The following is a 12,740-nucleotide window of genomic DNA, read 5'->3' on the forward strand; positions in this document are numbered from 1 at the left end:
AAACATCATATTTTGTCTCTATTCCAGCCTCTCAGCCGAGGCGGCTGTGGCTATGACGTTTCCCAGGAACTCACGAATTATATCTTTCCTACGGTCTCATGATATCTGAGGGTAAATCAAACAAGCCCTCTCCTACATAGAAAGTATAATGCGTTAGTTAATTGTACTAATCCGTGCATGAGATGACTGGACTATAGTACCCTACTTCCAGCAATGGATACTGACATAACTATCGGTAAGAATAATGCAAGCTACTTAATTAACCTAGTTTTCGTCACACATCATGTAGGTAACGAATTTCTATATTAAACAGAACACCTTTCTTAGAACTAAAATAACCCTATAGTATTACAAAACGGGCATAAGACAGTTTGGGGTAAATCTGCACAGTTGGCTTACATATTTTTTAATAATGTACGTATCATCCTTAACGTCACGAAAAATTATACAAAGATATATAAATCCAAAAATAACGAAAACTGTTTTAAAAAAGTAAATTTTATTATTCCTTATTATTGAGATAAGTTATATGTTCTGATATGTAAGATGGAAATACATTTATTTACAAGAAAAACAAATGACATGAAATGAAATGAAATGGGGTTTAACATCCTATATCTATCTGCACTAACAAGGATAATGAAGACGGGTGCTCTGATTGAGAGAAGTTTTGCCCGGACACAGCCGTTACGACCTACTCTTATTCCGTCCTTACGAGGCCCACCGCCCTGCAGCACCGACAATGGGAAACCCCGTATGAAAATCTAGAGGATTTTCCTGGGTCAACACCGGCAGCTAATTCGAAACCTCATGGATAACGTGACAGAGCCTTAGTTACTGTGCCACTACGGCTTCCTACGAAAAAAACCAAAAAAAACCAACAAAGTTATGCTGTTCTATGAGCATCTCATGTCTGGGCATACCACATTCTCTGGGAGTCACGGTGACTCAGCGGGTAGGACGTTGGCTCGCTCACCTGTTGTTCAATACTTTCACTTTCCCGAGAAAGTTCATCGGAATTTTCCGATGTGGTTCCCACTTGTCAGTGGTGTCAGTGATGCAGGAAAGAGGCCCTTGGCCGTCTTCATTAGCCCAGTCGAAGTAGGACGTTAAACCCCAGTTCATAACAACATTATCTATAAATTTACACCGGACATAACTGTTTATTGTCCAGCGACGTACCTAGTTTCCGTCAAGCAAATGATACAATTATATAAATTTCTGGAACATTATGTACATGAAAACAATAATAATAATAATAATTGATTTATATAGCGCCAACAATTCAACTCAGTGAGCTGCTCTCCATAAAAAAGACATAAACAAAAAATGGAGAACATTATTTAGTACACATGGTAAAAGTCTGACACAAACACAGCTAGAACCGTATTCAATCAGTTGTATATTTGATTAAAAAGTTCGGTTTTGAGATTCTCTAGAATTTATCAAGCAAACGAAAGGAAGAGGTTATTAATTTTGTTGATGATTTACCATTACCTCGTAACTATATTTCAGTCAGGGCTAATTTGAGAAACCCGAATTTTCCGGATATGAATACATTGCAGGATATTAATAAATTCAAAAGAGCTAAATCGCTAATATTTGGAACTTAGAAATTGAGACAAATTGTCGCAACGCATATAATAATGTAATATGAATGTATATATATATAAACTGATTTACATTCAATCGTTTCCGTTTTTACTCTAATTTCAAATCAGTTATGTTTGCGAAATACGCCAGAAGTCTCAATCGAATTGCAATCTCTAGCATCTGGTTATTCCAGTCTACAAAGATATTATTTATTGCGCATGCTCTCCAGATACGAATATGGCTTTACCGTTTGAAATGACCTGTAGAATACGTCTAGCTTCGTTCTTCGAGTCGCTTGTTACAAATGGCGCTGATACACATTATGGTATATGATTCGTGTACCAATGGTAAAATTTTTATTTTGTCTTAAATACTGGATATCAGAAGCCCACCTTTTCCCGGTAAGATCACAACATCAATGTTGATTCAAATTTGGATGATATTATTATTATTATTATTATTACAGCATATTTATAGTGAGCCCTTTCATATAACATGTTCAGGGGCACTTTACAAAGTGACAATGTAAATCATACATAAACAACAAGATTATGGACATGTTAACGATTGCATACAGAGTCAGTTAAAAGCCTGATTAAATAAATGTGTTTTAAGGTGTTTTTTATAAAAATATAGAGATGTACAACATCTTAAACTAAATGGTAGATTATTCCATAAAACAGGGGCTTGTTAACTAAAAGAGCGCTGACCAGACGAGACTAGTTGAACAGTTTTGGGCTTTAAAAGTAATTTATCTGATGTACGTAATGTTCGGCCAGGTGTATAAAGTTCTAAAAGATCTGAGAGGTAAACAGGAGCTTAATTATTTAAACATTTAAAAGTACTGTAAGTAATAAAATCTTAAAATCAATTCGATATTTAACAGGTAACCAGTGTAAATTATATAAAACAGGAGTTATGTGATCACATTCCATAGTTAAAGTAACAAGTCTAGCAGCAGTATTCTGTACTTTTTGTAATTTATCTATAAGATTTAGAGACTTAGCTACTTTAAACATACATTACGTAAGATTTAGAGACTTAGCTACTTTAAACATACATTACGTAAGAGTTAGAGACTTAGCTACTTTAAACATACATTACGTAAGTGTTAGAGACTTAGCTACTTTAAACATACATTACGTAAGAGTTAGAGACTTAGCTACTTTAAACATACATTACGTAAGTGTTAGAGACTTAGCTACTTTAAACATACATTACGTAAGAGTTAGAGACTTAGCTACTTTAAACATTCATTACGTAAGCGTTAGAGACTTAGCTACTTTAAACATACATTACGTAAGAGTTATAGACTTAGCTACTTTAAACATACATTACGTAAGAGCTAAATCTGCTTATTACGGGTCTTTCTATGGGCCTGAAATGTTATCTAAATTATTAATTAGATTTTAATTAACATATCCAGACCATAAGCTACTCTCGATGCCATCTCTAGTCTGCTATATTTAGCGGATTGGAATACATTTTTTGAAAAATAATTAAACGTAAAAATAGATAATCTAGACTTTGTTCTTTATCGTACCGACTTTAGTAATGATGATCGAGGCTAGCCTAAAATCCAAAAGCTAATATCTCGATTCAGAGTGGAACAATTTGACTGAAATTTTCAGCATATTCTATTGACGTTATTTATGACTAGCCTAAAATTCAAGAGCTAATATCTCGAGTCAGAGTGTAACAATTGGATTGAAACTTTCAGCATATTCTATTTACATTATCTATTTTTTACACATTATAGCGAGAACTGTCAACTCTTTATCTAATCTCCTATAATGGCCTTTTAACTAGGCCTATATTCATATTTAAGGCCTACTATGCTTTAGTTTACAATTAGTAATTGATTAATACATGTATACAGTTAAACATGCATTATGCAAGAGCAAAATCTGCTTATTACAAGTATTTCTTTAGGCCTGGAATGTTATCTAAATTATCAATTAGACATTAATTAACTTATCCAGACCATAATAAACTCTCGATGCCAAGGCTAGCCTTCGATGTTGGCTGGATTAGATTCCTATATGCCGCTAACGGCCGTTGATAATTAAATCATAAAAAGTGGATAATCGAGACTAAGTTGTTTATAATAATGATTTTAGTAATGATGACCGAGACTATGCCAAAATTTCACACGCTTCCTTCTCGGCTCATAGTGGATCAATTTGACTGAAATTTTCAGCAAATTACCTTTACATTATCTAGTTTTTAACTATTATAGCGAGAACTGACATCTTGTTATCTTATCTCCCATAATGTATCTTTAATTAGAGTTTTATTGTTGGTAAGCGGCGGAGACCCCTTCTGGCGTGGGGTCCAATTTGGGGAAATTGTTCAAATGTGCCAAAGCCGGCCCGGATCTCAGTAAAGCTACTAGGCATTTCCTGTGCTTGTTTTATTATGCAGAGTATCCCAATACCATGTTACCCTAACCCATTTCATTTTTAAGGTTCAATACCACTCTTGTTGTAACTGAATAATATGTTCAAATCTTTATTCTGGTCAACAAATTGTACTATTTTACAATATTCCAATTAATTGATGATACAAATTTGATCTTAACACACCTAATTTAAAAAATTAGAAAAATTCAACTAAATGATTTGAAAAGCCTGACGTAAAGCTTTTCAAATGTGACTTGGATTTAAAAATATTTTTGAACTCTCTGGACAAGTAAAATAGGATTTAATGGATAATTTACACAATTTACTTAGAATAAGGCTATTTTTTATTTTCTGGAGCTGTCAAGCCAGCAAGAGTGTTATTGTCCCTTTAAAACCCTTCATTTAAATGACTCGCCTTTCAATTGTTAACGAATTATATACCATCCTGTTTAGCTTTTACCCCAGTTTGTGTAGCCGCCATCTTGTACTTGCTGTTGCTGTTGCCACTGTTGTAGTTGGGCCATTTCATACCCCAGTTCCATAGCATAATCATATCTGTCCTTAAAACCCAAAGACCGACCAAAACAACAGATACACGAACCCAGGATAGAAAATGAAAACATAACGAACATAATGATCATTCCCAACACTGCCATGGTTAAATTCCCGGTCCTATTAGGTAAACAGGGTTTGACGAGTTCCGAGGTTTCTGCCCGAGTACAAAAGACAATGCCGAAAATTTCCACTAGAGCGCCCAGGATACAAACCGAGATCATAATTAAACAAATGACGAAATAACTTATCACCTGAAAAACAAGAGGGAAAATTTAAAGGGGCAAGATGAAAGATGTTTTAGAAATGAAAATGAAATGAAATGGGTTTTACGTCCTACTATTCTGCCCCAACTGGGCTAATGAAGACGGACATATACAGTATGCTATGAGGGAAATTGTGCCCGGGCAGCGGCACTATGGCCTAGGCTTATATCGAATTCCAACTGCCAAGGGGTCTTTTACGTGTACGCCAATGTATACCTCGGGCCTCGGTTGTTCGTACCATCAGAACGACTAGACAGCTGTCCTTGCCAGACCCTCCGTCCTACATCACTGACACGGGGAAACTACGTCGAAAAAATCCCGATGAACTTTCTCGGCCAATGCAGGGATTAAACACGAAACCTCCAGACTAGCGTGCCAGTGTCTTACCTACCTAACCACCGTCTGGGCTAGATTCTCTTATCTTGAATGTGCATCATTGTTTTACCCGGTTGTGCGGGCCATCCCACTTGGTCTACTCCCGAGTTGTCTTCTCTCTTCCTGCAGGAGCTGCTGTCGCTCAGTGAGTAAGACGCTAAGTTGCTAACCACGAGGCCTCAGGTTCCATCCCGATGTTGGCCGAGAAAAATTCTCTGGCTTTTTTGGTGGGGTTTCCCCTTGTCGGAAGCTGAGTATGCATCATGTTGCATTTATCTATATAAATAAAATCAAAGGTGGTGTGGTGTGTGGTGTTCCTCTTGTTTGATGGCCTAGCAAGGAAAAGTGACTAATTCTAATTGGACGAATACCATGCCTACTATTTGCAGCACATTTAAAATCCCAACATTTGAAAATTGTAATAAGAGTAGGTCGTAGCACTGTGAGGGCAGAATTTTCATCATAGGTATCACATAGTGGATGTCTGTTTTCGTTAGCCATGATACCGTGCAGAAAAGTAGAATGTTAATTCTCATTTCCAGGCTTCTCCAAGTCTTTTCTCAGACATGTAGTAAATTTCCTATAACACAATCAGCATTGAGTGGATTTTAAATCACGTCATTCCATTTTCCCAAGGCCTTACACATTTTCTCAGTTTTCTCCCCATCTCTTTCTTTCGGTAGATTGATAAGCTTGTCATTCAGAGGAGATCCTCCAATGTCTGATTTCCTCATTGGTCTCTTCCTCTTAAAGCGATATCCTCAAGTGGGATCAGATGTGGGTGTGTGTGTGTGTCCCCTCATCACGGTTCGTTGTCACGCTCCACCCCCCCCCCCCACATACGTTGTATCAAATTAAACCAGAATGACCCTATGAATGTTTTAGGTCATCGAATTTGGGCCGCTGGCGATTGTGGGTCCCGGGCGAATTTGAGCCCCGGCCGAACTGGGCCCCTGCTTCTTAATTGCAGGCGAAAGATTGAAGAACTGAAGGTCAATACTTACCAAACGTTTAGTTTTAACAGAAACTTCTGTCTCTGTAACGCCATATTTACCAGCTAAAAATCCTACTATACCACAGACAATTACCTATAATTATAAATTGAATAAGGGTGGGACAAATTTGTGGATAACATATTAAGGCCACAAATGTTGTGGATATTAATTGTTGAACATATCAACTTGCGTCATGCCCAATGTGGCAAAGAATATGCATGTTTAATATTTGTCTGAAATGAAAGCAACTTGTCCACGTTTTGGGAACAGCAAACACAGATAAGAAACGATGTCCGTTTAGCCTCCATGATTTCCACAGGCGTTGTTTTCGCGTGACGTGGCCTTAACTACATACATAATAACAAACTGCCCACAGATAAAACATATGCTTTATTATAGATTATCACTCCAAGCATACGCTGTACCAATTCAGTCGAAACTCGGACATTTACTACCAATATTTGTATCCAGAACAAACTCATCTAGAATCAACTCGTACCTACCAGTATACCCATCTACAACCAACTCGTACTTACACATCTAGAACCAACTCGTACTTACCACTATACGCATATAGAATGAACTCGTACTTAGCAGTATACCTATCTAGAACCATCTCGTACTTACCAGTATACCCATCTAGAATCAACTCGTACTTACCAGTATGCTCATCTAGAACCAACTCGTACTTACAGTATGCCCATCTAGAACCAACTCGTACTTACAAGTATACCCATCTAGAACCAACTCGTACTTACAAGTATACCCATCTAGAACCAACTCGTACTTGTCCATCTAGAACCATCTCGTACTTACCAGTATACCCATCTAGAACAATCTCGTACTTACCAGTATACCCATCTTGGATCAACTCGTACTTACCGGTATGCCCATCAAGAATCAACTCGTACTTACCAGTATACCCATCTGGAATCAACTCGTACTTACCAGTATACCCATCTAGAATCAACTCGTACTTACCAGTATACCCATCTAGAATCAACTCGTACTTACCAGTATGCCCATCTAGAATCAACTCGGATCAACCAGTATGCCCATCTAGACCCAACTCGTATCTACCAGTATATCCATCTAGAATCAACTCGTACTTACCAGTATACCCATCTAGAACCAACTCGTACTTACCGGTATACCCATCCAGACAGGTACGGCAGCAGTATAAGGTAAAGCGGGATTGGCACTGGTATAGTACAGAGCTATAGCACCAATAATAACAGATATCTGTAGAAAACCGACTGAACGCAGCTTGTGACAGTATTGGTTCTTTAATCAGGTTCTGATGACAAGATTAGTTTCAGGTTCATACAATACTTTTTATTCTGCTATAAACATATTTACAATACTCGTACTACAAAACTTAAAGACTCCATAACTAGCTTGTATTGAGGGAGCCATGTCCTGGCTTGGCTAGGCACGTGTGCCAACTCCAAACTAACTTACATTACATAGCTCCAGTGTCCTGCTTGGACCTCTCTGCCTATTTGTTTCTTAATCTGGGTTTATAAACCTTTCCTCACACAAAGGAATCTCATTAGGCATCTGGCTATAATGTATCATGTTTCATATCAGTTAACGTTCAGTATAGTTTATCAGACAAAGAAGTAAGATAAGACATGCCATCAACAAGTTAAAGTTACATAAGTTACATAATGCTACCAAGATCTATAGGGGTCGGCAGGTGGATTTGATATTCAAATTACTTTCACATGTCAAGATGGCAGGGGGCATAACATGTCATTTTGTAACATACCTTCCCTTTTTTTTCAATGAAGTTATGAATTATATGAAATAACTTATTTTAAGACAGTTACAAACTTAAATATAAATGGAGTCGAGAATAACTACCCTAATTAAAATATAAACAAAAATACGAAAAATTACAATATACTGATTAAAAGTTAAATAAACAAAAATAAAAATTTAAATGGCAAAGAATAAAACACTGGTTGAAAATATACTAGAATGTTCATACATTATGTCGCAGATAATTTTAATGTTCACACACACGAGTTCTTGGAATCGCATATATCACACACACTATTTTAATTTGTACACACGCGAATAACCGAAATCACATCTATATAAATTATTTTCATGGTAACACACGCGAATATATAATATAAATTATTATAATAGTCACACGCGTAATGGAGCAATTATATCCATGTTCTTCTTCTGTACATCGTCGTTGTGGTCAACTGTATAAGTTTTCCGTAATATCAAGGGGTCAGTGTTTTCCGTTAGTCTTATCTCTTCCATACCACCTGGCCGGAACGGGGCGTTATGACATGTGCTATGAAGAGTATTATAATTGTCACCCGTGCCCAAGTTTTATCATCTGTTTATCATATCATGGAGTGAACTTAATTAATAGTTAATCAAATTAGCAAGTGGAACAGACTTAAATTAGCTATCTAACGATATTTACTTTATTATTTACATGGATAGAATTGAAATTAGGATGTCATATTGTTTTGTTTTTTTCTGAACACATTTTACCAATCTTCAATAAGATATTTTGAAAGAACTTATCAAAATAAATTACGGTTTATCTCTAAAAATTTTAAACACAACACAAAACAAGACAATACGTTCGCTCTTAATTCTGAGCACGAACCTCTCCTGGGGTTAAACCAATCCCACCTGACTGGGGTTTCACATAAACCTTTTCCCGTAACATATCGGGACCTCCCAATCTATATTTTTGGGGTATCACAAAATAAAAAAATAAAAAATCTCTCCCGTACATATCGGGTCATTCTATTATTAATATTAGGGGTATCACAAAAAAAACTCTCTCCCGTAAATATCGGGGCATCCCATTAATATTTGGGGTAATAGACACATATAGACAAAACAACAACAAAAAAACCACCAAAAACTTAGAGATAAACGCGTTAATACTTTGTGAATGTTATTGGGTTAAATTCCAAATTACGATACTGTTAAAAAACAATCACAAAACATTTTACATCTCGATATTAACCTATTAATACTAATATTAAATGCCAAAATATGTGTTCAAAACAAACAATTATAATTTATAATCTTTTAAAAACAACATGACCCATTGTAAAACAAACAATATATATACAATTTTGTTTTAGTCATTTTCCTACAAATAGTTAAGGACTGTTCCACTACTAGCTTGAACGTTATATTAAATTAAGTAACTACACCATGATATTTAATAAAGCGTGATGATAAACTGCTGATTTCCCAGTTAAATTATAATACATTATAGCACAATGTCATTATTGACCGGCCATGGTAGGATTAGAAAAAGACTTACCCGTGTAGACTAATATCTGTGGCCTGTGGTCTTCTAGTGGTGGACTTCAAACGTTGCTCTGGTCAGCGGCGCCAATTAATATGTGACAGTATTGGTTCTTTAATCAGGTTCTGATGACAAGATTAGTTTCAGGTTCATACAATACTTTTTATTCTGCTATAAACATATTTACAATACTCGTACTACAAAACTTAAAGACTCCATAACTAGCTTGTATTGGGGGAGCCATGTCCTGGCTTGGCTAGGCACGTGTGCCAACTCCAAACTAACTTACATTACATAGCTCCAGTGTCCTGCTTGGACCTCTCTGCCTATTTGTTTCTTAATCTGGGTTTATAAACCTTTCCTCACACAAAGGAATCTCATTAGGCATCTGGCTATAATGTATCATGTTTCATATCAGTTAACGTTCAGTATAGTTTATCAGACAAAGAAGTAAGATAAGACATGCCATCAACAAGTTAAAGTTACATAAGTTACATAATGCTACCAAGATCTATAGGGGTCGGCAGGTGGATTTGATATTCAAATTACTTTCACATGTCAAGATGGCAGGGGGCATAACATGTCATTTTGTAACAAGCTTCTGGTAACACAATACACGCTTCTGCCTCAAGGCCTCTGAAAAATGTATACGACTATAGAATACCACCCCTTTTATAATAAATGAAATGAAATGGGTGTTTTCTGCACCGACTGGGCTAATGAAGACGGACATACGCCATACAGGGACATTTTGCCCGGATAGCGACGATAAGGCCCACTTTTATTTACAATTCCAGCTGTTAAGGTTTAGTTTACGTGCACACCAATGTGACCACGAAACCTCGAATTTTCGTTTCGTCGAACCCGAACGACTTTACGCCGTCTCTTGCCCGCACTCCCCACCCCACGCCCTGCACCACTGACAAAAGGAAACCACGACGCAAAATCCCGATGAACGGGGCCTGATGGTAAGCGAGTCACCGTGTTATAAAATGGCAGATGTTATGGATACGCTCTCGTGCCATCTTGACAAAATGAAAGCGGAATTGATTAAAATATCCTTATGGTGGCTATTGGCACCCATGGTTGTCCAGATTACATTCATTAGTCATTGCCATAATATGAACTTATAGTTGGTCCGTGTTATGTAATGTCATTTGTCTTGTAAAGCAATCTGTACTGAACGTTTAATCTGACATGATGAAATATACCCAGTTGCATAATCTAATTGATAGATCGTTAATTAAAACGGAGAGCGACCATGTAAGTTGGTTGGGAATTGGTACCCGATGGTTCCAAGCCAAGCTAGGATCATGGCTCTCTCAACACAAACTAATTACGGAATCTTTAACTATAAGACGTTTTGTACTTGATATGTTTGAAGAGCAATAAAAGTATCATATGAAGTTAAACCAGTATTGTCATCAAATACCCCATTCAAAGAACCAATACTGTAACAACCGCGACTCGCCTTTTATATGACAATATCACAAACCATTTACTACCCCAGGACGTTTATGATAACAAAATGACAAATTAAATTATGCAGTAAAATCTGTTTATAAACGATGTTTATACGATGTTCTATAACTTCTCAAATGTGAGGTGATATCGAGTGTTCTAGAAAGGGGACGATAACCACCTTAACTTATAGCTAAATGGGGCAATAGTTTGGCCGTGGATTTCAGAAACCAAAAAACAAACAAATAAATACAGGAGAATTCTAAGACAAGTGCGTGTATTGGTGACTAACTAGACCTTGCCTTAACATTCACTACTTTGCCTCCACGTCTCAGTCCTATCAAGTAATAAAGACTTGAAAATCGAGTTGATATTATATCGGGCGTGGTGTGTGGGTTGTTTAAATGAAATGGGGTTTAACGTCCAACTGTCCTGCTCCGTCTGGGTTAATGAAGACGGACATCCGCAATACAGTGTGCTATCAAGGAATTTCTTCCAAGCCAGCGGCGTTACGGCCTACTCTTATATCGAATTCCAACTACCAAGGGAACGACTAGACAGCTGTCCCTGTCATGTCCTCTGTCATGCACCACTGACAAGGGGAAACCACGCCTGAAAATCACATTGAACTTTCTCGGCCAACACCGGGAGCGAACCCGCGGCCGCGACCATAGGCGTAGGAGCCGGGGGGCAGCCCCCCCAAAATTTATTTTCGGGCAATGAAAAATTCGATGACCTTTTTTTTCTATTAACGTTTAGAGAAAAAAATATAACTAACTTATTTCTATGAGATCCACACTGCCCGAAAAGTATTTTCTCGTCTTTTTCTTGTCCACTGCATATGCCCGAAAATATACCCGAAGCTCTCTTATGATAGGTATGCCCGAAAAAATGGTATTGCCCGAAAATAGGTATTGCCCGAAAAACGGCCATCGGGCCGGAAAGCGGCAGAGGAAACTAGCAGTAAAACGCGTTTGCCACCGTCAAATATTCCAAAATTTTCTTGGCGGGTCATTCGCCTCTCAAAGAAAACCGGCGCCGCTGTCTATAAATCCGAAATTTTTCGGACATTTCTAGTTTTGCTTCCCTAACTGTCATCGAGCCCTAATAAAACACTAATTTTACTTTTCTTGTAATTGAATATCACGAATTTGTACTGGGTTGACTATGGATTAAAACATTTTGTCTAAAGCCACTCTACTTTGTGCGACATTTTTCAGGCATCGATTATTATTTGTGAATGCAGATGCAACAGTCTGATTGGATGGTTAGAATTCAGAGTGGGATTTCAGTTACAAAACCATTGGATACTTTTGGAGTTGCTTACACGGGCTAGAATAGTAGAAAACGCACTTACGGTGATTAAATTTTCAAATTTTTCTCCGGGAGGGTGAGGCTTCCATATACCGCGCAACGATTGATTGGTTGTTTGGAATTCGGGTCAGCCAGGTAGGCTATATTGGACCAAATTGCAGTTACTGTATTCACAGACTGGAATAACAGGAAAACGCGTTTGCGGCAGTTACATTTTCAAAATTTTCTCCCAACGGTCCCGTCTTCGTTGACTGTAAACGATTGATTGGAATTCGAGTCAGCCACCTTAATAAGGCTATAATATATATTCGACCACTTTGAAGTTGCTTTGTTCACCGGTTGAAATAGCAGGAAAACGCGTTTGCGACAGTTAAATTTTCAAAATTTTCTCCTAACGGTCCCGTCTTCGAGGACTGTAAACGATTGATTGGAATTCCGAGTCAGACACCTTAATTAGGCTATATTAGACCACTTTGAAGTTGCT

At 37.4% G+C, this 12,740-nt stretch overlaps 1 long non-coding RNA gene across 1 annotated transcript; it reads right to left on the bottom strand.

Annotated features, from left to right (window-relative positions):
• Positions 1 to 482: 482 nt before the first annotated feature.
• LOC126818552 (uncharacterized) lies at positions 483 to 7,426 on the bottom strand. The gene is made up of 3 exons (XR_007679276.2): positions 7,330 to 7,426; positions 6,193 to 6,276; positions 483 to 4,801 (listed from the first exon to the last, which is right to left on the bottom strand). It is a non-coding gene; the product is annotated as an uncharacterized LOC126818552 (long non-coding RNA).
• Positions 7,427 to 12,740: the final 5,314 nt, after the last annotated feature.

The sequence above is a fragment of the Patella vulgata genome, chromosome 4 (assembly GCF_932274485.2).
Source record: "Patella vulgata chromosome 4, xgPatVulg1.2, whole genome shotgun sequence".
Lineage (NCBI taxonomy): Eukaryota > Metazoa > Mollusca > Gastropoda > Patellidae > Patella > Patella vulgata.